Below are 25435 nucleotides of genomic sequence, written 5' to 3'. Positions count from 1 at the left end.
CCTGAACATGGCAACACTCTTTTAGAAATGTATGGTGCCAGGTCAGATGGCCAGACTCTGCATGCCATGTAGCTGTGAGTACCACCAGTAACATTTAGAGCTCTGAATAATGAAAAAAAGTACTGGTCAGATGCACTCTCAGTAATCCCGTGTGTCATTTTTTAGAAGAAAACAGCAGGTTCTTCTTAGTGCATAGTTATCACGTGCCTTAATCCCCACACCCACTCTATGACGGTCATACAGACAAGAAAACTGAGGTCTAGAGAAGTTAAGCCACTTGCTCAGTGTCTCACAACTAGTGTCAGGAATTTAATTCAGGTGATCTGATACTCTTACTGTTGGCAGTTATTCTGTTCTCCGTAATAAAATGAGGTAACCAACATGGCCCAATGCAGCCTTTTTCATCAAAGGCCCAGAGGGCTCTCAGATCAATATTTTCTTCTAAACCATTCCAGGTATGAATTTTCCCTGCCTGCTGTGGTCCAGCTTTTTTTTTTTTTTTTTTTTTTTTTTTTGAGACAGAGTCTCACTCTGTTGCCCAGGCTGGAGTGCAATGGCCCAATCTCGGCTCACTGCAACCTCCACCTCCCGGGTTCAAGCGATTCTCCTGCCTCAGCCTCCTGAGTAGCTAGAATTACAAGCACGTGCCACCATGCCTGGCTAATTTTTGTATTTTTGGTAGAGACAGGTTTTCACCATGTTGGTCAGGCTGGTCTCAAACTCCTGACCTTGTGATCCACCCGCCTTGGTTTCCCAAAGTGCTGGGATTACAGGCATGAGCCACCATGCCTGGCCGCTTTTACATTTTTAAAGTAGCTCTTTGCTGGAGGAAGACCTTGCAAACACTATCGAATAATGGCAGTGGTAGATGTCCGTGATCAGCTAGTGGAAACTTTCCTTAGTGAGTCCTCTCATTTTGAACAGTGGTGTCCTGAGTTACTTCCAGAAAGAGTGATCCTATCCAAGACTGGACATGTAATATTGAAATGGATGGACTATAGAAACTAACTTAAATACTTTAATGTTTCCATGAAAGAATTATTTCCCAATATGTATCTGGAAATATATGTTTTTCAGAATAAAAAATCCCAAGAAAAGCCAATTAAGAAATCAGAAAAATAGGGAAAAGTATTATAATTCTACTGCAAGAAATAAAGCTTCACAATCAATACAAAGACATGTGTTTGAAGAAATCCACTAACATTGGAGCGAGATGAAAGCCTGCAGCTGAAGGCTAAGGTTGACATTTCCAGGAGCTGGTACAGCACACATAGGAGGAAAGCCACCCTAACCTAACCAAACTTGCCTGCAGCTGTGGCCATGTTGTAAGGGTGTGTTTGTGATTGTGTTTGTTGACAATGGTGAGTGATTTTGGGGAAAAAAAAGTGATATTAATAAATTTATATGCATATATACTTTATAAAAATCCTATAAGTTGTGTTCCAAAGAATAAAAATTTTTGGCAACAAAATAAGCCCTTAAACTGGTGATTTCAATTTCAAATGCTACCCGATTATGTTTGCTGCCATTTTCAAGCATTTGAATATTTACTATAGGCTAAAGTTCTTTGTAACTACAGGATGAGCATCCCAAATCCAAAAATCCAAACTCTGAAATGTTCCAAAATCTGAAACTACTTAACAGCCTACATGACACTCAAAGAAAATGCTCACTGGAGCATTTTGGCTTTCAGATTTTTGGATTTGAGGTGCTCAACCAGTAAGTATAATGCAAATATTCCAAAATCTGAAAAAACACTTCTGGTCCCAAGCATTTCAAATAAGGGATACTCAACATGTACTACTAAAATTAATGTTTCTAACTTATTAAATACATTTTTCTTAGATGTCCATCATAATAAGAAATGAATACAAAGAATGTTGAAATATTTTAAGAATAACTTAGGATTTGAGGAATTCCTAAGAATTCCTGGGAGTTTTGATTTCTCATCCTCAAAGATTAATACCTGTTGAAAATCTGGAAACACCAGAATTCTTAAATAAGGTGGTAATAATGAAATGCATCCATTTGCACACTCAAGAGCCCATTCCTTTTAGCTTTCTGAAGCGACAGCAGCAGTCCCTACCCAAGTCATCCCACTAGCTGATTCCTAACATGTCATTGCTGATGTAATCCCTCAAGCAAGAAACATAGGATAGGTTATGAATTACAGAGGGCTTACTACAGTGCATGGAATTCAGGCTGCTTTTGATGAAGTGATGTCATACTATCAATATCATCTATCTACAGGTTATTAGAACTTCAAGGACCAATAAAAGCAAGATAAAGCCAAATTTAAAGCCAAAAGGAAAGAAGAACCAAGCTCTGTTTTCCAGAGATAACGGGTGTAGACTTTAGACAAAATTTTCCACCCAAATTTGTGCATCGCAGGTCAGGAGAAAAGCCTATCCTAGTAAATCAGACAAAGAGAGAATCAGAACCTACCACACTATGTAAAATCAGAGGAGACAGGGACCTCAAAGAACATCCCCCACACAGTGAACACTGAAGGCTTCCTGAGAAATAGGCAAAAACTCCAGTAAGCACAGGACAAAAGAGAAGCTGCCAAATTAAGAGCCTCCCTTATTTTTGTACCTCATACCCCTGGTTTGTGGCAGACATTGAGCTGGAGAACACCTAGTCATAGCCCTCTCCTTTATATGGGAAGTGTTACTCCTTTAAGAAGGATGACTTCCTTTATGTTTTCTATATGAACTTTCCTTATGCATCTTTTATACCCTTTCCCTCACTGAACTTGAGCAGCCCATTCACTCACTTTGTAACTGTCTACAGAGGAGGAAAAAAAAAGAGAAAAGAACAGAGAAAGGAAAAGGAAAGGGGAAGAGAAAGGGAAAGGGAAAGAAAAAAAAGGAAAGGAAAGGAAAATAAAAGAAAGGAAGAAGGAAGGAATTGCAAGAAAAAAAAAAAGTAGAAAAGTAGTTTGAGGTCAACAGTTTACCAAGAAAACTTCACTAATTGTGGGAGAGAATTGTCTATGCATGGACATTTTATGAATTTCCCCATTTACAAATGCACCCTACTCACAAAGCTAACTACTTTAAAGTTCTTCACATGGCTACTACCAAAGATAGACTTTTAAAAACAGTCACATTACCTTTGTGGAAGGACCCATGCCAATCTTTTCTCAGTCCATTCAGCATGAGTGTGTGTGCTGCCAAAATGTGGCCTTGTGTAGTTTTCATTTTATTTTATTAATAAACCCAAGCTTTTCTTCAGAAAAGATGTGCTGATGGCACTTTTTAAAGAAACAAACAGTAGCCTTCACAAGACACTCCCCAATTGCAGCAGCAAGCAAGGACTCAATTAGGCCCCAAACTCATATCCCACCAGAGTAGCCAGGACGCATGGTCCAGGCAGAAGAATTTCATGTTTATTTTGTGGAAAATGGGAAATCCTTGGAAGATTGGCATGACATTCCCAAGGAAGTATTTTTGGAAAACAGATTTGCCTCTCTTGAATGGAATAATATAGTCATCTGTCAGCCAGTCGTTGGCCCATTACCAAAAGTACCTCTCTACATCCACTTTTATAAACACATAATTTCCACTTTTACTTTAGATTTATTCAGAAGGTACATATACAGGTTTGTTACATGGGTACATTGCATGATGCTGAGGTTGGGGTATGAATGATCCTGTCACCCCATTAGTGAGCATAGTGCCCAACAGTTTTCAGTCCTTGCCCTCCTTCCTCTAGTAGTCCGCAGTGCCTATTGCTGCCATCTTTATGTTCATGAGTACCCAATGTTCAGCTCCTATGTGTAAGTGAGAACATGTGGTATTATTACAAAACGCTTTTATGTTTTTAGTCTATTTTTGCATATGAAGGTAGAGACTGCAATATACTACTGTGTAAATTGTGGAGAAGCAGGAAACTCAATGGAAGCCAAATATATGATGGATGGAAGGACGCATGGACAAGTCACTGGCACTCTCTGAACCTCAGTTTCCACATCTGTAAAATGGAGGAAATATACCTACCACATGAGAATGAGTATAAAATGCTCAGCACAGTGCCTATCATATAAACATTAGCCTCAAATGTTAGCTAACATCATTATCATCACTATCGACTACCCACCACCACCACCACAATCATCATGGCCGTCATCAGCATCCTAGCAGCAGCAGCAACTTAGGGCCACCAGAGCAAGCCTTCCCATCGTCTCTTGAAATCCCATTCCCCAGGCAGATCCTTACTGTTCATCATAGTATTTCTCAACATGTTCTTCTCCAGCATAGAGGAGATCCAACCAGTGGAAGAGGCTAAGAAACAGTATGTCAAAAACATCTTAAATAATGAAGAAGGCTGAGGGTATTGAGGAGGGAAACAAACTACTTGAAGCACAATGACAATTCCCAGGAAATGTAAATTGGTTGGACACCCTTTGTGTTATTCAAGTGTTCCTTACAGATGTTAATTCACCTCATTTGGACCCCCTTTGCAAATGGCGGCTGCCAACAAATGTCCCTAGTTAAATACAACTTAAGAGAATTGCTCAGAAATGGGCATGTTCTGTGCTCCTGCAAGGACAAAGTTAAAATCATTTGTTCCCTACTCAATTCATCTTTAACCCCCAAACACATTCTTCAAGAGCAATCTTCCTCTTTAGAAGTTCCTCTCTTGGGTTTTAGAGAACTTTTTGGCTTGAACTCTTTCTAAAATTAAAGCCAACTGCTGTTAACTCTCAGATGCAATGATATTTCACTCTGGCCGGGGCTGACTATCACAGACGCATCCCAAACCACATAAGTTCTTATTGTTTAAACTGTCTTAAGCAGCTGTTAAAACATACCCTAAGATATCAAAGCCACTCTAATTAACTTCCTGCTTCTTTGGGACTTCAAAGTCTTTCAAAAAGTTTTAAATAGGGTTTTTATAGAGAATTTGACCTAATATTTGAAGAAAATTTTGCAAGCTTGCCCAAGAGACTCCAACTTCTCCTTTCCTGTTCCACTCCCATTCCCTCCCCACCCCCCAGAATCTTAGCATTCTAAGACTAGCTGTGAGAATTAAGGATAAATTTTAAAATCTGCCATACCAAAAATGTAAATCTCTTTACTCACATCTATGCTATTTATCACGGTGGTCATTGACATCCCGTGCAAATGGCCCTCCCTGTGACACCCCTTCTCAACTTGGCAACACTTTGCCCATCCCTCAAACCAAATCTTCTCTGTGAAGTGCCCCTGGCTCTCTCAGGGTGAGGGCACCGCTCTCTTTCCCAGCGCCCACACAATCCCCACATCTCTGCTTGGCTTTTATCATGATGAATTGGAATGTGTCCATTTACGTGTCTGTCTCCCTGTCTAGACTATGAGGTCCATAGGGCAGGAACTGTTTTGTATTAAGCTTTGTGCTCCCACAGCCTAGCACAGGGCTCTGCATACCCATGAGCAGGACTCAATAGATGTCTGATAAATGACTGAGTCCCAACTCATTCTGGGGGAGTTTGAGTTGTATTTTAATGTATCCATTCCTTATTGGTTTTTGACCTCAGTCCCCAGGTTTTCCATAAACATCATCTTAAAGGCATTATATCAAGGGAATCGCTGCTCTGAGTAACAGTGTCATAAAAATTAGCTAAAACTTGGAAATAAGGCAAAAATGGTGAGTGGCACGACTTTCCAAGTCCTCCAAAGAATTTTCCAGGAGAATACATGTAGTTCATTTCATTGCTTGCCAGTGACTAAAGGTCTCTGACTTAGTGAATTTATCTATTATCTTGTACATTTTTGTCCTGTAGAGACACTGATCATTTCTGTCTGCTGGAACATATAACCTCAAAGATTTGTGGCCTGTTGGACATTAACCAGTTTATATCTAACCCAGCAATCTTATCCTAACAATTTTTTTATTAAATTGCCTATAAATATCCTCACTTCTTAGTCTTTGAACAGGGCACACCATCTTACTGGTTCCCTCATTAATGAATGAATTAAATAAAATCTTTGGTGGCACAGTCTTTTAGTCCTAGCTACTTGGGAGGCTGAGATGGGAGGATCACTGGAGCCCAGGAGGTCACGGCTGTAGTGAGCCATGATCACACCATTGCACACCAGCCCAGGTGAGAGAAAGAGGCTCCAGCTTAAAAAAAGAAAAAAGAAAAAAAAGTGTTTCTTTTGTATTTCCCTGAATCAGATTTTACCTTTTTAACAATTTTTTTTTAATAAAAGTCATAATCCACAGTGACAGTACAAAACCAAAAGGTCTACAGGGTAGGTCCCATGGAGCAACAGAGAGGCCTGGGCTGGGTGTGCAGGAAGCTGGCTCTGCTAGGAACTCTCTATAACCTCCAGAACCTCCCTCATGCTTATCTGTCACAGAAGGACAATATCCTAAGCTCCCTGTATCCCTCACAGGATTACTGAGATAATCACATAGATCAATTTACTTAAATAACTTTGGAAGAGTCTAAAGTACCAGTCCTAGTGGGGCATAGTGGCGCATGCTTGTAATCCCAGCACTTTGGGAAGCTGAGATGGGTAGATCACATGAGGTCAGTAGTTCAAGACCAGCCTGGCCAACATGGCAAAACCCTGTCTCTACTAAAAATACAAAAATTAGCCTGGCATAGTGGTACGTGCCTGTAATTCCAGCTACTCGAGAGGCTGAGGCACAAGAATTGCTGGAACCCACAAGGCGGAGGTTGCACTGAGCCGAGATTACACCACTACATTCCAGCCTGGGCAACAGAGCGAGACTCTGTTTCAAAATAAATAAATAAATAAAGTACCAGTCCACCATGAAACTCTTATGAAAGAAGGCCAGCTTTTCCCCCAGAAAACAATGGTGGGAAGGACAATACATGGAAGGAGACCAAAATGAACATAGATAGGAAGGAGCTGCTGCCATCCCACCCCACCCCTCTGGCCCAGGGTTAAACCACTGTCAGCTCCTGCCTGGACATTGGGAAGAGACTTCTAAAACATCCACTCTTGCCTCCATCCCCATCCAGTCTCCACACAGCAGCGACTGTTCTTTCCAAACTGTAGGAAGATCATGTCACACCTCTGCTTCAAGCCCTCCAGAGGCCCTCCAATACTCTTAGGTTAACATTCACACTCCCTTCTTGGCCCACCAGGGCACTATGTGATCCAGCCCCATGGCTACTTCTCCAAACTCATCTCAGGGATTTCTCGTCTTTGCTCTGTGCTCCAGCTTCACAGGTGCTATTAGGCTCCTCAGACAGGTGTAGCTCTCTCACCTCAGGGCCTTTGCACTTGCTGTTTCTTCTACCCGAAAGTCTCATTCCCATCCCCCTTTCTTCACATTACTGGCTTCTTTTGATATTACCTTAAATTTCACACACACATCCCAGAAAGAACATCCTTGCCCACCCTTGCCAGAAATATATCTACCACTATTCTTTCTCTGGCTCTGTTCTTAGTACTCTCCAGCATGGGAAGATATTTACGTATGGTCTGTCTCCCCCATCAGCAAGACTGCCTGGTAGTTGCCCTAGTGCCTGGCACACAGTAGGCACCTGATACATATTTGTTGAATACATGAGGATAAAGGCACAAGATATCCAGCTGCTTCCAAGTAACAGAGGTCATGCAGGACAGACACATTTCTGAACCCGTGCAATGCAAGTTCCTGAATCCCAAGTACATATTTCAAAAGACTGTAACCAAGAAGAAAACTCCCAAGCTCGCAAGGTGTCAATTCAGTGCTGCTTTCAAGAACAGGGCTCCTCAGAAACGCTCTGCCTAAGGAACAACAAGTAACAACAGGTCTCACCAGCACTTCATTTCGTAACTCCAAAGATATCGAATCACTTCATGGGAAGGGAACAGCCCTTCCTACCAAGAATGAAACATTACCCAGAAACACGGCTGCATCTGTACCCAAGGGCTAGGCTTGAAGCAGATGAAAACAACCACCAAGTGGAGTTCACGGATGTTTCAACAGCACATTGGGCAGAGAAAATCCCAGGCTGCCTTACAGGATTCTGCTCGAGGTTTGCTTCAGGGTATCCAATTACACAGCTCCCTCTCCACAAGCCTTAATCAGAGCCACAGGGCGCAGCTCCCTTTCCAGGGGCTTAGGGCTTTACAGTTTCTGTGATCACTCTTGCCAGCCACTCCAACGGCTGCAGCACGAAGCCCAGTACCTTCAGGATGCTCCCATAACGCCCAGGGCGCTGCCGACTCACCTCTGTGAAAAGATACCTCCAACAAGCAATGCTGCCTAAGAGCTGCTGGTTAATGGGGTGCTCATCTCCATTCACATTTTTCATATCAAGGATATCAAACAGCAGCAAAAGAGGTCATAGCAGCAAAAAGCTATTTCCTGGAAAAGTGTCTGATGGGGGAAGGGCCCAAAATGATTTCATTCACTATGTGACTGGCTTCGTCAAGTTATCTGGAGATCAGAGGCTGCTGGAAACCTGCCCCTAGAAGTCCTTCCCCACAAAGGCTTGTGGCCAACGGGAATGCTAAGGCAGGGATGCCAACAGGGCTTTCTTGCTTTGGGGGAAATATTAGGTTGTAGCCCAAGATAAGTTCATTCTAAGCACCCGGGCAGAGAATACCTATCTTCAAGTGTTTACCTTTTTCAGGTGCAACAGAATTTTTTTCTGCACCTGTCAACCTGCCACCCACAATCAAAGGCCAGGCTGCAGCCTTCACAGCCAGGACCCACCCACCTGTGCAACCTCTGCCCAGACACCCAAGTCCTATCTCAGGATTCCAAGTTAAAGAGTTTCTCTTATCACTTCCAACCCCTTGCCTCCATGAAGAAGTTATTCCCTGAAACGCACCAAACTCTTCTTGAAACTCAGACAACAACACGAACGAGCTTGTCGCCACGCTTTGTTTAACTTTTTCTTTTCTCAGAAATATCTTGTGGCCAAAAATAGAACATTTTCCATTCTGGGGAACAAACAGCATCCATGGGAATTAAAGTAGTGCCTCATGCCTCTCCAGAAAATTCCTGCACGCACACTCATGCACACATAAGCTGCTTGCAAGTTCCAAAAAGTCGCTTTCTGTAGGTACAGCGGTGAACAGGAGCCAAAAGTCCTCTGTTTATTTTCTATCCAAGAAAGTTGCCAGATAAAAAAACACAAGGGCACCTCAGGGAGGCTTTATAGGAAAAATCTAACTTAATCTAGTGTAATGATTTTGAAAATGGCCCCATTGTCTAACCCTCCTCCCTCTCACCACCATCCTAGAGTTGGTCTCAAGACTCACTCCTCTAAAATTCCAAAACGTCATGGCCTTTATTCCGGCAAGCTACCGTTGGATGATTAGCCGTGAGGTTTCTCTAAACTTACTCCTTCCATGGAATCAGAAATGACACATTTAGGAAAAAAATCTCAATCTTAAATACTGAACTAGGTAAAATGAAGCCTTGTGTAAGATGTCAGAAAAACAGTAATCCAGAAATTAGGCTACTAGCAAAAGATGCGGCAGTATTTTATACACTCTTACATGTCCTACAAGTTTATTATTGTCAGCATTTCCATAATCCTCTTTAATGAGACTTACATGGCTACAATGACATTTCTTATTTTTATGTTGGAATATGCAGCCCATTGACTATCCACCACCTCTCTGAAACCAGGGATTGTGTTAGCTACGAGGTCTGCAGGGGCTATGTTTTTTTGTTTGTTTGTTTGTTTTGTTTGTTTTTTTGTTTTTTGAGATGGAGTCTCGCTCTGTTGCCCAGGCTGGAGTGCAGTGGCATGACCTTGGTTCACTGCCACCTCCGCCTCTCGGATTCAAGCAATTCTCCTGCCTCAGCCTCCCGAGTAGCTGGGATTACAGGCACCCGCCACCATGCCCAGCCAATTTTTTGTATTTTTAGTAGAGACGGGATTTCACCATGCTGGCCAGGCTGGTCCTGAACTCCTGACCTTGTGATCCTCCTGCCTCGGCCTCCCAAAGTGCTGGGATTACAGGCGTGAGCCACCGCACCTGGCTGGGGCTATGTTTTTATATGCAGCTGGTAAGAATTTAGAAATGAGGATTAAAGAAAAGGAAAGGTCCTTTAAAATAACTGGATCTATTGCTGACACCAGAAGTAGAAAGAACTAATAAGCCAATGCAGGGACAGTGAAGGAAAGACCAAGAAACGGGGAAAAGCATAAGAATAGGGGAGAAACGGGAAGTAAGAGACAGAGAAGAATCTGAACATTAGACACTAATTGATGGATGATTGGAGGTGAACAAAAGCAAACTGAATGACCCAAGAGGGGCCGTGGGAAGACAAGTATGGCAAAAGAGAGGGGACAGGAAGGCCAAAGGGAGAAGGAAGCATATAATCTAGTGGTTAGAGAATAGTTATTTACCAACTGGGTTGCATTGGCCAGTTCACCATTCTGAAGCTCAGTTACTTGGTATATTAAGTGGAGATACTAGAATCTCACGCAGGAGCATGTGGATTAAATGAGTTAATACATAAGATGCCTATAACAGTGGCTGGTTCAGAGTAAACATTTAACAAAAATGTTAGCTATTATTATTACCAAAAGACAAACATATTGCATATTTCCATCAGAGAATATTTGCTTATGGGCTAGACCTTCAGTTATACTGTCCTTGCATTCTTCTAACACATATGAAAGCACAAAAATTATGAGGGAGCTGTGAACCCAAGTGCACTGGTGAAAGAGGTTGCAGGATAGTGGTCCAGACGCTGACAAGTACTTGCAACAATTAGCCCCCAGAGATTGAACGAAAGGGAATTCATAGCCGAGAATTTGTCACAACCACTGTTCCCATTTTCGACTTCGATACTTCATTCAGTCAACAAACATCATGCAAGCAGCTCTTGAAGCCTGCACACATTTGGTCTTGCCCCAGCTTATCTTTCTAGAATCAGCTTGAGCCCCTTCCACCAACCTCACCATTTTGCAGCTGTACCAGGGTAATTATTCAAAAGACATTTCTTGTTCTTATGATCCTGCATTTGCTCAAGTTGTTTGCTCAACCTGGAATTTCCTTTCCTATTTCTGTAGTCTAGCAAGATATTTGTCATCCATCCAGGCCAAATGTTGTGTTGGTTTTTGTGCCCTCCCTTTACTTCTCCCCCATTGTTTAGCAGGATGAATCCTCCTCACCTCTGTTCTCTTGGCATACAAATGGTAAATATTAATACATACACCTTATTATGGATTGAATTGTGTCCCTCAAAGATGATATTGTGAAGTCCTGACCCTTTGTGTGTGACCTTATTTGGAAACAGAATCTTACAGATTACAGAAGTAATCAAGTTAAAATGAGGTCATTAGGGTGGTCCCTAATCTGACTAGTGTCCTGATAAAATAAGAAAACTTGGAGGCCAAGCACAGTGGCTCACCCCTGTAATTCTAGCACTTTGGGAGGCCGCGGAGGGCAAATCACTTGAAGTCAGGAGTTCGAGACCAGCTTGGCCAACATGGCGAAACCTCGTCTCTACTAAAAATAAAAAATTAGCCAGATGTGGTGGCACGCGCCTGTAATACCAGCACTTTTGGAGGCCCCGAAGTGGGCGGATCACTTGAAGTCAGGAGTTCAAGACCAGCCTGGCCAACATGGTGAAACCCTATTTCTACTAAAAATACAAAAATTAGCTGGGCATGATAGCACACGCCTGTAATCCCAGCTGCTCTGGAGGATGAGGCAGGAGAATTGCTTGAACCCAGGGAGCAGAGACTGCAGTGAGCCAAGATTGTGCCACTGCACTCCAGCCTGGGCAACAGAGCAAGACTCCGTCTCAAAAAAAAGAAAGAAAATTTGGACACAGAGACAGATGTACAAAGGAACGACACATGGAGAACTCCAGGTATAGGTAGAGGATTGGAATGATGCATCTACAAAATCAAGGAGCCATGAGAAGCTGGAAGAGAGGCATGGGCCCGACTCACCCTCACAGCACCCAGAAGGACCCAACTCTGCCATCACCTTGATTTCGGACATCTAGCCTCCAGAGCTGTGAGAGAATACATTTCTATTATTTAGAGCCTCCCAGTTGTGACACTTTGTTAGGACAGCCCTAGGAGACTAATCTGCACCTCAACCGCAGCACACGCTTGGTCTCCATGGGAGATCCCTGAGGTCAGGAACTGAAGAGCATTTGTCTCTAGATTCTCAGACCTCTGGCATCATCTGGCAGGTAAAAGGCTCTCTAAACTCTAAATTCTTATTAAGTAACTCTCTAGGAGTCCACAGTCTAGACCAGAGGTCGGTAAACTCTTGGCTTGTGGGCCAGATCCAGCCCACTGCCTGTTTCAGTAAATAAAGTTTTATTGGAACACAGCCACGCTCATCCATTTGTTTTGTCTATGGCTGATTTCACACTAAAACCACAGAGTTGAGTAGTTGCAACAGAGACCATATGGCCTGTAAAGCCTAAAATATTTACTCTCTGGCCCTTTACCAAAAAATTCTACTGACCCCTGGTCTAGAAGGAAAGAAACATAAATGAAGCACAGCAATAGAATAAAATCAATTCTATAATATAATATAGATAGGTGCAGAGAAAAGAATTATGGGTTGAATCAGTATTTATAGAGAAGATGACATTTTTAAAGTGAGAGTCTAGTTGGAAAAGTCAAAATACATCATTTATTCCCTCTATTGTGTCCTCTGAACTACCAACCTTTGCACTAGTGGTTGCAGAGTGGTTGTAGGCTGGAGTTGTAGAGCTGGTTTGGGGGAAAATGATGATGGGTTTATTCTCTACCCATTGAGTTGGACTGGCCAGTGGCATACCCAAGACGAGATGTCCACTCACTAAACATTGCTGAGAAATCTAGGTCAGAGGCACAGATTTGGGGCTTAACACAATACAGATGAAGCCCTCACAGGAAGAGAGAAGCTTACCCAGAAAGAGTAGGAGGTGAGGAGAGAAGACAGTTGCACAGGAAATTCAGGGCACTTCAGAACTTAGCAGTAGCAAAGGAAGAGGAAAAGCCCCTGAGGGGCCTTTTTACAGAGAGGAGAGACAGGAAAAAAAAAAAGAGGGAATGCTGTTCCTCGGGCCCAGGAAAAGAGGGTCCGGCAGCGTCCAGACACCAGGAAAATGAATCCGAGATATTTAGCAACCAAGAGGCCAATGGCCTGGTGTCAGTCATTTCAGTTGCTTATCACTGGCACAAGTTACTCCTCAAACTGAACCACAGGAAAAGGGAACTTCAGTTATCGTGAATAGAAAACAATAGAGACTAAGAGAAAGGGAAAGAAAAAAAATAAAGAGATGCGAAAAACACAAAAATTGAAGATAACAGGGCTGAAATTAACACCTCATCCATGAAATCTATGTTATGCTCATTCTATATCAATTTTATACTTTATCTAAATTCAACAGGGTTAACTGAAAAAACAAAGAAAAATCTACCATTTGAGACAACATGGATGAACTCAGAGGACATTATGCTGAATAAAGTAAGCCAGACACAGAAAGACAAACAATGCATGATCTCACTTATATATGATTTCTAAACAAATCGAACTCATAGAAACAGAGCGTAGAAAGGCGGTCAGGCGATGCAGGATACAATACAGGGAGGAGATTTTGGTCAAAGGGTACCAAATGTCAGTCATAAAAGACGTAAGTTCTGTAGATCTAATATACAACCTAGTAACTGCAGTTAATAATACTACACTGTATGCTTGAAACTTGCCAAGAGAGCAGGTCTTAAGTGTTCTAATCACAAAAAAAAAAAAAAAAAAAAAAAAACTGTATGAGGTGAAAGATACATTAATTGTGAAATCACTCCAAACCTATGCATATAATTGTCCCCATTTATCCAAGGGGAATATGTTCCAAGATCCCCAGTGGGTGCCTGAAACCACAGATAATACTTAGCCCTACATGTACTATGTTTTGTCCTGTACATACATATCTATGATAAAGTTTAACTTATAAACTAGGCACAGTAAGATAGTAACAATGATAACTAGCAAAAAAAAAAATTATAACAATATACTATAATGAAAGTTATATGAAGGTGGTCTCTCTCGCTCTTTCTCAAAATATCTTATTGTACTATATTCACTGATTTTCAGACCTCAGTTGACTGTGGGTAACTGAAACCATGCAAAGAAAAACCATGAATTAGGGGGAACTACTGTATATCAAAACATCACATAGTACACCTTAAATATACACAATTTTAGTTTGTCAATTGTACCTCAGGAAAGCTGAGCAGAAAAGAAATAAATTCAACATGGCTGAAAATTAATCAAGTGCGTATGATTCATTCCTTTAGACAGCCCAGAAAATTCGATAACTGACTTAAAGCACATTAACAGGTTTTAAAGTAATCCCAGCTACAAATTATTGACTGCCCGCTCTGCGCCAGGTGCTGTGAAAGTTGCTTTAGATGGATTACCTCATTTGATCCCCACTAAAACCCTGTGTGGTGAATATATAGTAAAGTATAATTTATGATTTTTAGATGAGGAAGTTGAGGTTCAGAAATATCTCACAGCTATACACCATTCTGGGAAGGAGGAAAACGGGGAGCAGAGAAGAAGGGAGGAAACCAAAGTCAATATTTATAAATTGTTTACTGTTTGTAAGTATTACTGTAAGAATTTTAAATACTTTGGTTCATTTCAGCCTCACAACAACCTATATGGAAGAGGGAATGGCAAGTAAATGAACTTAAAGAGGTTGCCAAAGGTTAGAAGTGAGTGAAATACGGTGGGTTTCCAAAGAAATCTCTCAGAATTCAGAAATGAACTAACTGTGGAGCTATGTGAGGGTAAGATGAGTCTAAGTCAATGCTAAAATAATACAAAATAACTCTGACTGCCTTCTAAGACATTTCTGAAGAGTTCCTCTGACCTTGAATGGAGGAAAACAGAACCATCCTCCCCTCCCCACAGCTCCTACAGTCCACCCCCAGGAGAGGGAAAGGCCCCAACGAGGTGGCACTGGCTTGAAGCTCCTCCTCTGTGTCATAAGGGATGGGACCACATGACCCTGAATTTCTTCCAGAATTAAACATCAATGTTTCCAAGCACATGATAGAGTCCGGCAGGTAAAGGGACTGCAATGAGTGCTTATTACATAAGGAATTCAACTGAGATTTTTAAAGACCCCAATGAAGAGTGTGTGAAAAATGGTCAATTGTCACAAATCACTTCCCTGTCTTGGAGGGGCTTTATTCTGCAGAGTCTCCGCTTCCTTGCTTTACACAACTCCTGATATTCCAGTACAAGGTTGTGATCCAGGCCTCTCCTTGTCCTCATTCATGCATTCGTTCCACAAACAAAAAATTCTCCCCTGAAATGTAGGTCATCCATTTTAGTGAACACTTAGAAGATGATCTTGAAATAATTGAGCATGCTCTATAAAGACACATGCACACGTATGTTTATTGCGGCACTATTCACAATAGCAAAGACTTGGAACCAACCCAAATGTCCAACAATGATAGCCTGGATTAAGAAAATGTGGCATATATACACCATGGAATACTATGCAGCCATAAAAAATGATGAGTCCATGTCCTTTGTAAGGACATGGATGAAATTGGAAATCATCATTCTCAGTAAACTATCTCAAGGACAAAAAACCAAACACTGCATGTTCTCACTCATAGATGGGAATTGAACAATGAGAACACATGGACACAGGAAGGGGAACATCACACTCTGGGGACTGTTGTGGGGTGGGGGGAGGGGGGAGGGATAGCATTAGGAGATATACCTAATGCTAAATGGCGAGTTAATGCAAAATCAGAATTAATAAATGCTTAAACATCAAAAAAAAAAAAAAAAAGAAATAATTGAGCATGCTAACAAACAAGGGAAAGGCCTGCTTAAGAAAAATCAATGTTCATAATACCTGATGGAAGACAAGAAAATAGATTACTTGTTGTTTATCGTGGTTCTAATTAAGAATTTGTGTTCTTTGTTGTTGACTATGGAGAAATAAAACCCTCATACTCTGCTGGTGGAAGTTCTCACTGCTTCTGGGAAATAATCCGGCAATTCTTATGATGAGCTTTAAAGTAAGTCAAGCCCTTGACTATGGAATTCTCCTTCTAAGGTTATAAACTTAGGAAAAGCACCAGAAAAGCAGTATGAGGGAAATAGTATCATGTTTTGCTCAAACTCTGGATTTATAGTGCCTGTACTATTCTAATGCTCACTTAGATGATCTACTTAACCTCTGTGCCTCAGTTTCCTCATCTGAAAAATGCAGATGACAATGGTCTCTGCATCACAAAGTTAACATCAAATGAGTTTAAAAGTGCAACATAATTTACATTTATTTTCTCTCTTTTTTTTTTTTTTTTTTGAGACCAAGTCTTGCTCTTTCAACCAGGCTGGAGAGCACTGATGCGATCTTGGCTCACTGCAATCTCCACCGGCAGGTTCAAGAGGTTCTCATGCTTCAGCCTCCTGAGTAGCTGGTAGCTAGGATTACAGGCACGCACCACCATGCTCTGCTCATATTTGTATTTTAGTAGAGACCATGTTTCACCATGTTGGCCAGGCTGGCCTTGAACTCCTGACCTCAAGTGATCTGCCTGCCTTGGCCTCTCAAAGTGCTGGGATTAAAGGCGTGACCCACTGCACCCAGCCTCTCATTTATTTCTCATAAAAACTCCACAAGGAAGGCAAGAAAGATATTGGCCTGACATAGTCAATAGTAAGCATTCTCAATTAAATACAGTTTATTTTTATTAGTGTCATGTGTATTACAAAGATATAAAGACGTTTATTATATTATTTATTATAGTGAAAATGTGTCAAAATTAATTGTTCAACAATAAGAGAACAGTTAAATAAATGATACTTTCATAGGATAAAATAAGCAGATATTTAAAATGTTGATTTCAAAGAGAGGTTAACAAAATGGGAAAAATTCATCAAATAATGTTGAGTGAAAAAGTAGGTTGAGAAGTTGCATGGACTGTATGATCCCGATTTTAACATGACATTGCAGTGGATACCGAATGCAGTCTTTGCCCAACTCCCCTTTGTGAAGTACACGTCCCTCTCCAGCTGCTGGGAATATCACTGCTGATAGCACACAGCTGCATCCCCTATTGGGAATTGTCCTTGGCCCCCAAAAATAGAATCATCCAGAATTAGCCCCTCTAGGGGGCCAATGACTCACTGATGCAAGGATACAAAAGCCAGGCCAGTTACCTTACTTTGGGTCAATTCTAAAGGGCCGTCCCAGCTCCACAGCTCCCTCCATGATTGGCTGAGTCTCAGTTGCAACTGCATCTGGAGTCAGATTCTCCTCTGCACAGCACGGTCCTTCCTTACTTTCTTACAAGGAGCAACTCCTGAAAACATGCTCCCAGTAAGCATTCAGCAGGCAATTCTCAGAGTCTGTTTCTGGAGAACCCAATCTAAGATATATTTAGATCAAAATATAATGAAGACATGGAGCGTGGTAGATTTGGGGGGCAATGAAACTATTCTATGTTATACTTTGGTGGATACATGTCATTATACATTTGTCCAAACTCATGGTATATACAAGAATGAACCCCACTGTAAACTATGGACTTTGGATGGTAATGTTGTCTTGATGCATGTACATCAGTTGTAACGAATGTCTACTCTGGCAGGAAATGTTGATAATGGGGGAGGATCTGCACGTGTTAGGGAAGTGGGTATATGGGAACTCTCTGACCTGCTCAATTTTGCTGTGAACCTAAAACTGCTCTAAAAAATTAAGTCTATTAAAAACATATATATTATGAGGGAATAGCTCTGAGTAAAGAAATTTCTGGATTTTCCAAATTCTGTATAAAAAGTATGTATTACTTATTTTAAATGAATAAAATGACATTGTTTTAAAAGAGGCAGAGTCCTCCCTGGACTGTTATAATTAATTAAGCCCATGAATGTCAATACATAGATTTTGTTTTATTTCTTTGTCTCAAGCTGAGTTTTCTTTAAAAATATGCACGTATTTTCATTTAAATGGCATCACTCATAAGTAATGAGCCTAAATTAAATATACACACATACACTTCAGAGTAAAAGTGTCTCAACCTGGCCATCAGGTTCTTTAATCTGCATATCCTAATGATCTACTGCAGCTTAAAATCTGACTCCTTACTCTGGGAGAATTGTTCTCATATTCTGTGCTATTTACTAGTCACGCAAGAAAATCAGCCTCATGGTTTTGTAATAGTACTGTGGTGATTTATCTTTTTAAATCTTGCCCATTTTCCCACTCACCTTATTGTCCACTCAGTTAGATTCTGAAAATCACTGAAAGTTTCAAAAGATACAATTCTTCCTCAAAAAAGATTAAGATTTTTCTTCATTAAGGATATTCAAAAACTGTGCCAGAGATTTTTGACAGTAGTTTCAGAAGAGGAGGCCTAAGACATCTGGAGTGATGACACATTGTTGGACTATGAGCTCAGCCACCTACAGTAGCTGCTTGGAGAACACAATGCTTTGAATGGATTGGCTTTGGGTGTTTCTTCAAAGTTAAATCCACCATGGAACTTCAGCTTAGATTTTCAAATAATACAACCTTAGAAGTAACTATTTGAGTCAGACTTTCTACTTGTAGGTACAGAACGTCTCCTCCTATGGATAAACGCCAAATTATTGTTATGAGATCAGAAAAGCCGTCAAGATCTGAGGAAGCTGGAGGTGAACGAAAGAAGCCTGTGGAAATCTTCCACTCAAATAGCATATACTGCTCTCAGAGAAGTTATTATAACTATAGATAAAGGGGGAAAGAACAGACAAAGCTTTTGGCTTTGTATTTTTTTGTATCATCAGTCTTGCCTTTGTGAGGATATACGATGTTCTTGCAACAGCAGCAGTTAGATTTTTTTCCCACTGGAAACATCAAGTACAGACTGTGATATAGAGTGTCCAGGTAAAAGATTTTTGTATTTGGAGAAGAAATACTGCATGAAGCCCAGGGAAATAGCATGTTTTTATAATGGTAGTCTTTCTACTAATCCCAATTCTGGGAGACTAACTCAAGAAAATAAGCAGAAATGTAGGAAAAACTTCATGCACAAGGATATCAATCATAATGCTATTATTTATGTATAAATATTCTCACAACAGTGAGAATAAGCTAAATGCTCCATACTAGGCAAATGGTTTGAGTAAACTCTGCTGCGTCAACTCACTAATGTTTCTGAAGATTTTATAATAATAAGGAAAAATAGTCATAGTGTTGAATGAACAATACTGGATATACAGATCTCTGTCTGATGTAATGCTAATCACACACACATGCACACGCACACGCTAAGTAAGCATTAAAAAATAACTAGAAGGAAAAACAACAGAATGTCACCAACCAGGGGATGTCTTAGTGAAGTTTTATGTATTTTTTTCCCTTTCTTCTACTTGTCTATATGTTACTCATTTCTTTTAATGAAATAGAAATTATAAACCTTATATTATAAAAATAAAAAGAGGAGGAGGGGCAGGGCACAGTGGCTCATTCCTATAATCCCAGCACTTTGGGAGGCCGAGGCGGGTGGATCACCTGAGGTCGGGAGCTCGAGACCAGCCTGACCAACATAGAAACCCCGTCTCTACTAAAAACACAAAATTAGCCAGGCATGGTGGTGCATGCCTGTAATCCCAGCTACTCGGGGGCTTAGACAGGAGAATTGCTTGAACCTGGGAGGCAGAGGTTGCCATGAGCCAAGGTCACGCCATTGCACTCCAGCCTGGGCAACAAGAGTGAAACTCCATCTCAAAAAAAAAAAAAAGAGAGAAGAGGAGGAAGACAATGGCTATACCTTCACCCTGGTTACTGAGGTGATTAGGGAAAGTAAATGGAAGGAGCCTTGATGGATCACTGAAATCAGCCACCAGGTTGCTAATATAGAAAACGAGCAATGTAAGAAAGTGACCAAAAAGAACATGTTAAAATAAGAGTGAAAGAGTAGGCACTGTAAGAATTTGCATTAGGAAAGTATTTTGAAATGCTCCTCAGTGTGGTTTTATCATGTTTCTTTTCACTTGGACCTTTCTTTCATTCAGTGAGCTGTGTATTCAGAACCACTTATTCAAAAAGAAAGGAAAACCTAAGATCCTATCTCAAAATGAGACCCTGTCTTAGAAAGGAAAACCACAATTCTGTTCTTGGCCTGGGTTTTAGAGCCCAAGGCTAGTGAGGAGTAGAAGAATTTGGGACATAAAGTAAGAGAAAGTCTAGCTGACCCTCCATATTAGAAAACATTGCCCAGACTAGGATGAAAGGGAGAGTGGAAAGCAAGCTAAGAGAGTTGGACACTGGTGGATCCCCCACAGTGGGTCCCGCAGCCTGGCCCAACCCACTGACCTTGTGGGAATGGGAAGGGAAGGGAAGAAACCCCATGCAGGCTTGATGATATGTGTGCCCCTTTCTCCAGGTAAAGTCATGGAGGCTGCAAGATGTCATAGGAGAAAATGTGGCCATGTGAGATCTAAGCAGCCCAAAGCAACTAAGTTTCCCCATGCCAAAATGATGCAGAAGAGAGGCTGGATTCCTGCATGCCTAAGAGCACTCAGGAGGAGTGAATTCTACCAGTACCCAGCTACCCAGCCACCCAGCAGGACATGGAGGGACAGAATACCTTTTATGCTCCCAAGGGCCCACTGATAAGCCCAGGGCCTTATCAGCCTTAGTAAGTTCCTGTGTCCAAGGAACTGCATCCAAGAGAGACACAGAAGTAGCAGAAAGAGCCATCCAGCTTTGAAAGAGCTCTGAGATGAGAACGAAATGTCCCTAGCAATGATCTCTGTTGCCTGAGGACCAGGAACCAGGCCAAATGATGGTCATCTCAGGGGCTTCCATACATAAGCCCCCAGGAAACGCAAGGTAATCATGGGGAGAGGTGGTGCTTAACTGACTGAAATTTAATTTCCAATACTCAAAGGAATGGGAGTGCAAATGAGAGATTAGCTATTTCATTGATACTAAAATGCCATAGATTGTAAAATACATCATTAATTTGTGTGCCACCAAGAAAGAAAGATGCCCCCAATTAATCTATGAAACAATGCTTTCTCTTTGTTTCAAATTTTTATTTTATACTTGCTGGAGAAGCCCTTTAAGACTTGTTGGGACGTAGACTTTTATTACGTGTCACTCCTGTACACATAAAAAAGAAAATAAATGTATTAAGAAATTCCTAAACATATCCCTTCATTCAGAGTTTAACTCTTCCACATCTCTGTTTATATTTTTCTCCTCACTATTTTTCTCTGTTGGTGATGAAACATTTCTTACTAGTATCCCCACTCTTGACTCCAGGTTTTCTTCCAAGATGCTGTCACCCATTCTTAAAAGTTTAATGTGAGCCGGGCACGGTAGCTCATGCCTGTAATCCCAGCACTTTGGGAGGCCGAGGCAGGTGGATCACGAGGTCAGGAGATTGAGACCACGGTGAAACCCCATCTCTACTAAAAATACAAAAAATTAGCTGAGTGCGGTGGCGGGCGCCTGTAGTCCCAGCTACTCAGGAGGCTGAGGCAGGAGAATGGCGTGAACCCGGGAAGCAGAGGTTGCAGTGAGCTGAGATAGCGCCACTGCACTCCAGCCTGGCCGACAGAGTGAGATTCTGTCTCAAAAAAAAAAAAAAAAGGTTTAATGTGAGTGCATTCTTGCTTGGCATGTACTAACACGCAATGCTTTTTAACATAACTCTGTATCACAGTTTCGTATACTTATAGTAATTTAATTCTCTTACTCTGTATGACACTGTAGCTTTGAAGTGATTCTTATAATTTTTTTTTTTTTGCTTTACTAATATATTTACACTCCACTACTGTGTCTGAGCCTTTCTGTTCATTATAAGCTTTCATTTCGTTGCTGAAACTCAGGTTAATCTTTTTGAAAATACTTCAAACAGCAACTAAACTCTGCCTGGGTAATACCAAGAGTGCACATTATTCAACTAAAGAGGTAACAATATCTAAATACCTATGACCATGTTCACACACATACAGACAATGGCAAATAAATCAGCACTGCCACCCAGCAAATAGCAATTCAAACATGCCATCAATTATTAGATCCAGATTTCAGAGATGTTAGCATACAAAAAGGCATGTATTGGAATTAATAAAATATGGTAATTTGAGTTAAAGGAAAATGTAAAGTACATTTTTTACACACCTGAACTTACAGAACAAAGTTATACCCATTACACTGGTGTAAGGCCCTCCCCATACAGCAAAGAGAGACTATCACTTGCATTTTAAATGCATCCAGTTAAGAGTTTCATTAGCAGGCTGGCCACAGGATAAGGTCCAAAGTCCTTAATCTAATGTGATCTCATGATTTCTGGCCGGAATAGGTTAAGCAGGAACAGGATCCCTGAGCTGCCGACATGAAAAGGAAGGTTATATGGCTTCACACAGGAAGTGTCACAGCATGCATTTTTCTGTCTCTTCAAAGAAGACATTTTCAGCCTGGCCCTTAATCAGGTAGTGAGTCTTCCTGACAAAGAGCAGACTATAAACTTCCTTTCACCATGTGGCTGCAGCACAGTCTTTAAAAATGTATTTTTATATATATATAAAAGTTTTTATATTAAAAAATGTACATATACAGCTAAAGAGAGGATAGACATGTGGCTAACAGCTTAGGCTTCTAGTCCAACCAATATGTATTTGAGTCGCAGATCTGCACTTATTTATTGTATGACAAGTTTTTTAATTTCTGTGTGGCAGAGACTGGCTAGATACTCACCAAAATTGTTTCCTCTTCTCCTAGGTGTATAAGAAGATTATATTTCCCAGCCCCCTTGCCTTTTCAACAGAGACACGTAATTGATTCCTGGCCAATGAAATTTGAGCAGAAGGAATATACCACTTCTAGGCCTGGGTTCTAAACCCTTCTGTATGATCTCCACTTCCTCTCTCCTTTGTCTTGTCAGTGCCACCAGATTCAGAGGACCTAAGGGAGGATTCTGAGATCCATGTGAAAGGAGCCTGAATCCGTGAATAACTACGTGGAGTAGATACCCTTGACCACAAAAGTACATGGACATGAGCAATAAAATAAGGCTTTGTGTGTTACAGTAGTTATCACACTCTATTTAATACATGCTGTATACCTCAGCTTCTTCACCTGTGGCAAAGCTTAAGTTAATTACTCAAAGGAGTAGCACAATGCCTGCCACACGGTAAGTACTAAATAGTAGAAGCTATGTTACTATTGTTGTAGATATCATCCTTGTTATTACTGAGGCAAAGAACTCAGGTATAGATGTTGAACAGGCAGGCAGTCTTTTGTGCATATATTAGAGGGAAGTAAAACTTTTCTAAATATCAACTGGTGCAGACTTATGTAAAGTGAAATTTGAGCAATCACATTTCAGACACCAAGAATCATCCGCAAATAGTAAGTAATAAAGACCCTGAAAGAAGGAAGTGACTGATTCCTGAGCAGGCAGCGTAGGTTAAGGACAAGTGTCGGTTAAGGACCAGCATCAGAGTCAGAAGGAGGTCAGCAGAAGCTGGGAAAAGAGGAATCCAGATCAGGCCAGAACAGAAACTGCTCCCCAGGGCCACACTGGGCAATGTTTCTCAACAGTGCCCCAGGGAAGAGGAAGTAGTTGTCATCATCAAAATTCTACCCCATGAACATAGAATGGTTAAATTAAAATAGAATTAAATACATGTAGTTCTTATTGTTTCCATAAAATTATCAGAGACCATCCTGGCAACTGCTATAGAGACATCCCCCACCTGCCATTTGGATTTGATTCTCGTAAATAAAATGAATCCTTCTTGTCAAACATTGCTTTAACAAGCTTTATTTCTTTTGTGGGTTTTTTTGTTGTTGTTTGTTTTTGTTTTTGTTTTTGAGATGAAGTCTTGGTCTTGTCCCCAAGACTGGAGTGCAATGGCATGATCTCGGCTCACTGCAACCTCTGCCTCCCAGGTTCAAGTGATTCTCCTGCCTCAGCCTCCCGAGTAGCTGGGATTACAGGCGCCTGCCACCACGCCCAGCTAATTTTTGTATTTTTAGTAGAGATGAGGTTTCACCATGTTGGCCAGGCTGGTCTCGAACTCCTGACCTCAGGTGATCCGCCTGCTTCAGCTTCCCAAAGTGCTGGGATTAGAGGCGTGAGCCACTGTACCCGGCCACAAGCTTTATTTCCTTTTTTTTTTCTTGAGACGGAGTCTCACTCTGTCGCCCAGTCTGGAGTGCAGTGGTGCAATCTAGGCTCACTGCAAGCTCCGCCTCCCAGGTTCATGCCATTCTCCTGCCTCAGCCTCCCTAGTTGCTGGGACTACAGGTGCCCACCAGCACGCCCAGCTAATTTTTTGTATTTTTAGTAGAGACGGGGTTTCACCATGTTAGCCAGGATGGTCTCGATCTCCTGACCTCATGATCCACCCGCCTCGGCCTCCCAAAGTGCTGGGATTACAGGCGTGAGCCCCCACGCCCCGCCCACAAGCTTTATTTCTAATTGTGTGTGCAACACATTCTACCGGCATTTGACACTTTGCCAAGTCAATCTTGTCAGTTGTTTATTCATTCACTCATTCATTCATTCAAACATTTATTGAGCACCTACTCTGTGCCAAGCACTGTGTTACCAGATACATAGCAGCAGCAAAACAAATACAGCTTCTGCCCTCATTGTTCTTAACAGGGAGCAGGGGAGACAGACCAGAAAAAGGTAAACAAATAACAAATAAATGTATAATTACATATGTAGGAAAGTAATCTGAATGTGAAAAAAAAATGAAATCATTAAGTTTCTGATAGAGAAGAACAAGAGGGACTGGATTTAGAGAGAGCACGTGGGGATCCCTGCCTGAGGAGATGATGTTTAAGCATAAATATGTAGAAACAGGAGTTGACCAGGGGTAAAGTACTCCAAACCATAAAGAAGGATCTTGGGCAAGGGAAGAAGCATTTCAACAACTGCAAAGAAGCTACTGTAATTGGAGCCCAAGAGCGAGCAAAGGTGAATGCAGCGCAAGATGGGATTGGAAAGGTAAGGAAGTACTAGACTGTGCAGGGTCACAAACAAAGCTGGGGTCTAAGCCAAAGACATAGTTGGGGTCCTTTCCAAGTGCAACAAAAACCACAGGAGGGTTTTAAGTGGATGCTGTCATGTGATCTGGCTTACAATGTTTAAAGTTCATTCAAGATTGCCAAGTGGAGAACTGGCTAAAGGACACAAGAGAAGAAGCAAGAAGACCCATTAGGAGGAGGCTGTTTCCATTCTCAAGCACACGCTGGTGGCAAGCTGGATGAGCAAGGGGCAGAGACAGTGACAAAAAGGACATAGTGAGAGATATTTTGGAGGTAAATACTTCAGGACTTGCAGATGTGAGAGTGAGGGCAACAGAGGGATGAATGTCAACCCTCAGATTTCCTGCTTAACCAGCTGGGCATATAAATGTGAATTTTACTGAGATGGGAAAAGATGGAGAATAAAATGGATTAGAGAACAGAGAAATCAGAAATTCCATTTTGGACTTGTTACTTGGGAGCTATCACAGAAGCCTGG

At 41.4% G+C, this 25435-nt stretch overlaps 2 long non-coding RNA genes across 2 annotated transcripts in view; one reads left to right on the top strand and one right to left on the bottom strand.

Moving 5' to 3' along the window:
• Window positions 1-25435, bottom strand: part of LOC129048305 (uncharacterized) — an 80104-nt gene that overhangs the window by 9415 nt on the left and 45254 nt on the right. The window lies entirely within an intron of this gene.
• Window positions 18370-23200, top strand: LOC129048304 (uncharacterized). Its single transcript, XR_008510533.2, has 3 exons — window positions 18370-18828; window positions 20330-20778; window positions 22678-23200. It is a non-coding gene; the product is annotated as an uncharacterized LOC129048304 (long non-coding RNA).

This window comes from Pongo abelii, chromosome 8 (assembly GCF_028885655.2).
Source record: "Pongo abelii isolate AG06213 chromosome 8, NHGRI_mPonAbe1-v2.0_pri, whole genome shotgun sequence".
NCBI classification, from domain to species: domain Eukaryota; kingdom Metazoa; phylum Chordata; class Mammalia; order Primates; family Hominidae; genus Pongo; species Pongo abelii.
This window is presented reverse-complemented; position numbering and strand designations above follow the sequence as displayed.